We start from the raw sequence: 6497 nt of genomic DNA on the forward strand, positions 1-6497 counted from the left end.
CACCATGCAGAGTGTTGTAGTCATGGGTTGTGAGGAGAAGGGTTAGAATCAGGGCACAGAATTTATATTATTTTATGATGGTCACCCAGAAATAACACAAAAAAGTGCAGGAAATCTGTCCACAACACTAGACTCAGAATATTCAGCTAAGTGCCTAGATCCCACAACAATGTCCTACATGAGTCCAGATAAAAACCTAGACCCATGACAATGCCTTCCATGAGTCCAACTGGATGTCTAGAGCTCATGAGAAGAACTCACACCAGTTTGTTTTACAGATCCATGCTGGGAAGGCCCAAAGGTCAGGGGTGGACGCTAGAAAGTCTATGCAGGGCTGGGAGGTTGAGGGCTGTATGCTGGAGCCAAGAAGTCATGCTCAAAATAAGAACCAGGGCTGCCCTGAAAAGCATCACAGCCATCCTTAGTAACACAGAGGTCCCGAGCTCCTCTGATGATACGAACAGTCTAGTACATGCCAGAAAGCAAGCATGACAAGTTTCTCCTGGAGATTAAATGGCACATGGCTTCCCCTCCAGAGCCAGGAAGTGATGCTTGATGTAAGGACTAGAGCTCCCCTAAAGGGAACCACAGCCACTCTCGCCAACGAGGTCCCCAGCTCCTCTGATGACAATAGTTGAACTCACACTGGGGAGATTAGTCATGACAAGTTCTTCCAGGAGAACCAATGGCTCAAACAGCAATACTTAGAGAAACCCACAATGCCTCGCTCATCTCTACACTTCTATTTATGCTGGCAACTTTCCTCAGGTGGAACATCTATGCTCAGCATCATGCTTATTTAATTCAGTTTTTAATCCATAACACAGGGCAAGCAATTAAATAGAGGAGGAAAGTAGGGAAACAGTAGCAGGAAAATACTATGACAAAGATGAGCCAATACATACCAGATATAACCATCAATACAAATGGTTTCAATTAATCAATCAAAAGAAAGACTGGCATTATGGATTAAGAAGTAGGGTCCAGCAATAGTCTGTATACAAGAAACACATTTAACTGAAAAAAAAATTTATAGACTGAAAGTCAGAGGATGAAAAACAATCTTCCATGCAACAGGAGCTCAGTAAAAAGCAAGGGTAACTATTCTGTTTGTAGACAATGTGAGCGTTAAATCAAGAATGAGCAAAAGAGATAACGGAGTTCACTACACACTTGTTAGGGAAAAACTTCAAGAGGAGATAACAATCATAAATATATATGCACCATATAAGGAAGCACTGAATTATATAATTATTAATAGACATGAAAAAACAAATAAGCAATAACACAATTTTAGCAGGAGTCATCAATATCCTATTATAAAAAAAAGAGATAGATCAACTAGACAAAAAGTCAGCAAAGAAATATCAGAACTGAAACAAACTTGTGGACAAATGGACTTTGTTTTTAGAATATTCCACTCAACATTATAAGAATACACATTCTTCTCAGCTGCATGTGGCACATTCTCTAAAATAGACCATAAACTTCCACACAGAACATTCTTAATGCAAAGGGATTGAAATTATCCCATGCGTATTATCTGACTATAGTGCAACAAAATTGGAAATTAATGGCAAAATAAACTGTAAAAACTCCATAATAAACACACAGAAATTAAACAACACCCTCCAAACAACCAATGGATCACAGATGAAATAAAGAAGACATTAAACAAATCTACAATGAAGTGAGAATGCAGACACAACATACTGGAGCTTAACAGATGCAATGAAAGCATTCCTCAGAGGGATATTTATGGTGGTGAATGCTCACACCAGGAAGACAGAAGGAGCACAAATAAACAACATGTTACATCTCGAGCTCCTAGAAAAAAAAAAAAACACAACAAAAAACAAGACAAACCCCCAAGCCTATACATGGGAGAAAATTATAAAGATCAGAGCAGAAGTTAATGCAATGGAGACGAGGAAAGCAATACAAAAATTAGTGAACTGAAGAGTTGGTTCTTTGAAATCATAAATAAAAAAGACAAACCTTTAGTCAATCTTATCAAAAAAAGTAAAGAGGCAACTTCCAGAACATGCTAAGAGGTGGAGCAGCAGTGGCTGCAGGACCTGCGCACGGCTATGTGGTCATTCCTACTTCTCCCCTCCAACCCAGCCTGCTCTCTGCCTGTAGAAAATGGTGAAAGAAACTACCTACCACAATTTTGGGGGGTCAAATCCAGTGTCACTCAAGAAGAACTGAAAAAGGCTTATAGAAACTGGCTTTGAAGTACAACCCTGATAAGAATTAAAATGAAGGAGAAAGGTTTAAACAGATTTCTCAAGCATATGAAGGTCTCTCTGATGCCAAGAAAAAGGAAGATATGATAAAGGAGAACAGGCAATTAAGAAGGGTGGAGCAGGTAGTGGCTTTGGCTTCCCCACGGATAGCTTTAATATGTTTTCTTGAGGATAAGGAAGGATGCAGAGAGAAAAGAGAATTAAAAATGTGGTGCATCAGCTTTTGGTTACCTTAGAACATTTATATAATGGTGCCACAAGGAAATTGGTTCTGCAAAAGAATGTGACTTGTGAAGGCTGCAGTGGTGAGAAAGGAGCTGTGGAGTTCTGTCCCGACTGTTGAGGTATTAGAATGCAAATAAGAATTCATCAGATAGGACCTGGAATGGTTCAGTAAATTCAGTCTTTGTGCTTGGAGTGCCAGGGGCATGACGGAATGCATCAACCCTAAAGTTGTAAAAGCTGCAATGGAAGGAGATAGAAAAAGATTCCAGAAGTTCATATTGACAGACATGAAAGATGGCCAGAATATAACATTCCCTGGTGAAGGAGGCCAAGAACTAACACAGAGATAGAAATGAAAGACATAAGGATAGGAAAGGAATAAGTTAAATTATTATTATCCACACATGACATGATAGAAGACCCCCAAAACTCCACCAAAAGACTCCTGGAGTGAATAATCAAATTTAGCAGCATAGCTGGATACAAAGTCAACACTCAAAAATCAATAGGATTCCTTGTACACAAACAACAAACTTGCTTATTGAGAAATTAGGTAAACCACACCCTTCATGATAGCATCTAAACAAATGAAATACTTAGGAATCAATCTAACAAAGGAAATAAAGGATCTATACATTGAAAATCATAGTACTCTGAAAAAGGAGATCAAGGAGTATATCAAAAAGTGGAAAGATATCCCTTGCTCATGAGTATAAAGAACACTATAAAAATGCCCATACTCCCAAAATTGTTATACTGATTTAATGCAATCCCAATCAAAATACCATTAATATACTTCACAAAACTAAAAATTCCTAAAATTCATCTGAAATCAGAAGAAACCTAGAATAGCAAAGGGAATCCTAGGAAACAAAAGCAAGGCAGGAGACATGATAATCCCTGACTTGAAATTACACTACAAAGCTACTGCAATAAAATCAACATGGTACTGGCAAAACAAAACAAAACAAAACAAAACAGAAATCTGAGGACCAGTAGAACAGATTAGAAGGTTCAGACACAAATACAAACACAATGGCCACCTTATCTTTGACAAGGGACCAAATATATTCACTGGAAGAAAGAATGACTCAATGGTGCTGGAAAAATTGGCTCACTACATGTCAAAGACTAAAATGAGATCCATGTCTATCATCATGCGCTTAGCTAGAGTCAAAATGAACCAAAGATCTAAATGTTAAAACGGAAACACTAAATCAACTGGAAGAAAAAGCAGATGAAAATCTTGAAGACACAGGAGTAGGCAGAGACTTCACGAACAAAACCCAAGTAACATGGGAAACAAATAACAACTGGATCTCATCTTATTAAAAATTTTTTTTTGCACATTAAAAGAAATCACCAATGAAAAGACAGCCCACACAGTGGGAAAAAATTTTATCCAACTGTCCCTCAGACAAAAGGCTTTTATCCAGAACATATAAAGAACTGAAAAAAGCCAGGACCCCAAATTCAGACTGAATCAAAATATGGGCAGCTGAAATGAACACACACTTCTGAGATGAAGAAATACAAATTGCAAATAAATATATATAAAACCTTGGACATAATTGGTCATTTGAGAGATAGCAAATTAAAACAACAGATTCCATCTCACCCCAGAATGAATGGCTACCAAGCAGAAATCAACCAATAACAAGTGCTGGTGGGGTTGTCAGGAATCGGAACCCTTCTCCACTGTTTGTAGGAGTGTAGACTGCTAACATCACGTGGAAATCAGTGTGGAGTTTCTTCACAAAACTAGGATTAGAGGTCCCATTCAACTCAATAATTTTTCTGGGTATTTTCCAGAAGAATTAAAAATATAATACCACAGTGTAGTGGTTGATTGGTTGTGTCAGCTTGAGATATTTAGAAGCTTAACTAAATCAGCTTAGCAATTCTGCACGCCAGGCTGTAGAAGACCCATCCTAGACCTCGGCCTGTGCCCAGCCGCGCCTGGCCATCGGTGTGCGGAGGAAGAGCTGCGCGGATCCGGAGCACCTGCAGAGGCCCCTTCCTTTGTCTGGAGGAGGAGGGATCCCGAGTTCCTGAGGCACCTCGGCCCATGCCCAGCCGCGCCTGGCCATCGGTGTGCGGAGGAGGAGCTGCGCGGATCCGGAGCGCCTGCAGAGGCCCCTTCCTTTGTCTGGAGGAGGAGGGGTCCCGGGTTCCTGAGGCACCTCGGCCTGTGCCCAGCCGCGCATAGCCATCTGCGTGCAGAGGAGGAGCTGGGTAGATCTGGAGTGCCCGCAGGAGGCCCTTCCTTTGTCTGGAGGTCTGTGGATATCTCTGCAAGCAGGGGGGGATCACAGGCTCCTGAGGCACTGCGGTCTGTGGTGAGTACCCTAACCCGGCTGCGATCCAAGAGCTGTGGATCTACCAAGGGGCAGGTGGGCGCACAGTGTCCCTGAGGCCCAGCTTGTCTGGAACCGCGGAGTTCTGAACAAGCAGAGAAGGGCCATTGGTTCTGCAGGCCCAATGGCCTGGGGTAGAGTGGTGCCAGAGTCTCAGTAGCTGCAAACATAGAAGGGGATTTTCAACAGATCCTGAAGAGGCTTTCAAATAACACTTGAAACACAGAAATATAGGAAAATGACAAAACGAAAGACCAAATTACAACCTCAAACCTCCAGCCCATCTCAGGAAACCCTAGGAGAAGTGTATTTAGAAGAAAATATATCCCATCCTCCTCATATAACAGACACAATAGCTACTGAAGTTGACAAGCAACTCCAGGAAGCTTTAAAGAAATTCAAACTCGAAATAATATCCCAGATAAAAGAAGAAATGATAAAAGAAATGAAAGAGATTCTAAATATATCTAAAGAAAACACAGATAAAAAATTGGAGGAACTAAACAAAAAGATAGAATCCCTAGAAGAGCAATATAAGAAACAAACAGAATACATAATGCAGATGCACAGAGATATACAGGAAATAAAAAACTCCACTGAAAGTTGTAAAAACCGCCTTAATGAAAGTGAAGATAGAATTTCAGACCTTGAAGACAGGATTGCAGCTAGTGAACAGGAAAGGAAAGACCTTTTAAAAATAACAAGGAATCAGGAAACAACAATTCAACAACTGCAAGATGATGCAAAGAAGAATAACATAAGAATGATAGGGATTAATGAAAAAGAAGGAGACAACATAAAGGATATCAAGAGGATATTTAGAGAAGCAATAGCTGAAAACTTCCCAAGCATGAGATCAGAAACTGACATCAGGATCAGTGAAGCATATAGAACTCCAAACAGTCATAACCAAAATAAAACTACACCCAGACATATAATAATCACCATCCCAGAAATCCAACACAAGAATAGATTATTAAAAGCTGTCAGAGAGAAAAGACAGATCACTTATAAAGGAAAACCTATCAGAATCACAGCAGACTTCTCATCACAAACAATAAAGTCAAGAAGAGCGTGGAGTGAAGTATTCCAGATCCTAAAGCAAAATGATTTCCAACCTAGACTGATATATCCTGCAAAACTATCATTTAAAATAGATGGTAAAATACGATACTTCCATGACAAAGAACAGCTGAAGAACTTCATGAACACCAAACCAACCCTGCAAAAAATATTGAAAGACAGTTTAGATACACAAAGGAAAAAAATCACTAAGCAAAGCAAATAATTAAACAGAACAGAAAGATAAAGATGCAACAGCAGAGAGATAAGAATCCTACAATTAAACAACATTTAACAGTAATAACCATTAATGTAAATGGTCTCAATGCACCAATCAAAAGAAACAGACTAGCAGAATGGATCAAGAAACAAAATCCAACCATATGCTGTTTACAGGAAACCCATCTAACCCAGAAGGATATTCACAGACTGAAAGTCAAAGGATGGAAAACAATTCTTCATGCAGCAGGAATCCAAAAAAAGGCAGGAGTAGCCATTCTGTTTGCAGACAACATGAACTTTAAACCAACAATGACCATAAAGGATAAAGAAGGTCACTACATACTCGTAAGGGGAAAACTCCAAGAGAAAGAGATAACTATCT

At 39.7% G+C, this 6497-nt stretch overlaps 1 pseudogene; it reads left to right on the forward strand.

The window, feature by feature from the left end:
* The first annotated feature begins 2145 nt into the window (after positions 1-2145).
* Positions 2146-2824, forward strand: LOC100717823 (dnaJ homolog subfamily A member 1-like; annotated as a pseudogene).
* The last annotated feature ends 3673 nt before the right edge of the window (positions 2825-6497 follow it).

The sequence above is a fragment of the Cavia porcellus genome, unplaced genomic scaffold (assembly GCF_034190915.1).
Source record: "Cavia porcellus strain 051 isolate PalLab524CR breed Dunkin Hartley unplaced genomic scaffold, mCavPor4.1 scaffold_14, whole genome shotgun sequence".
In the NCBI taxonomy this organism is placed as follows: domain Eukaryota; kingdom Metazoa; phylum Chordata; class Mammalia; order Rodentia; family Caviidae; genus Cavia; species Cavia porcellus.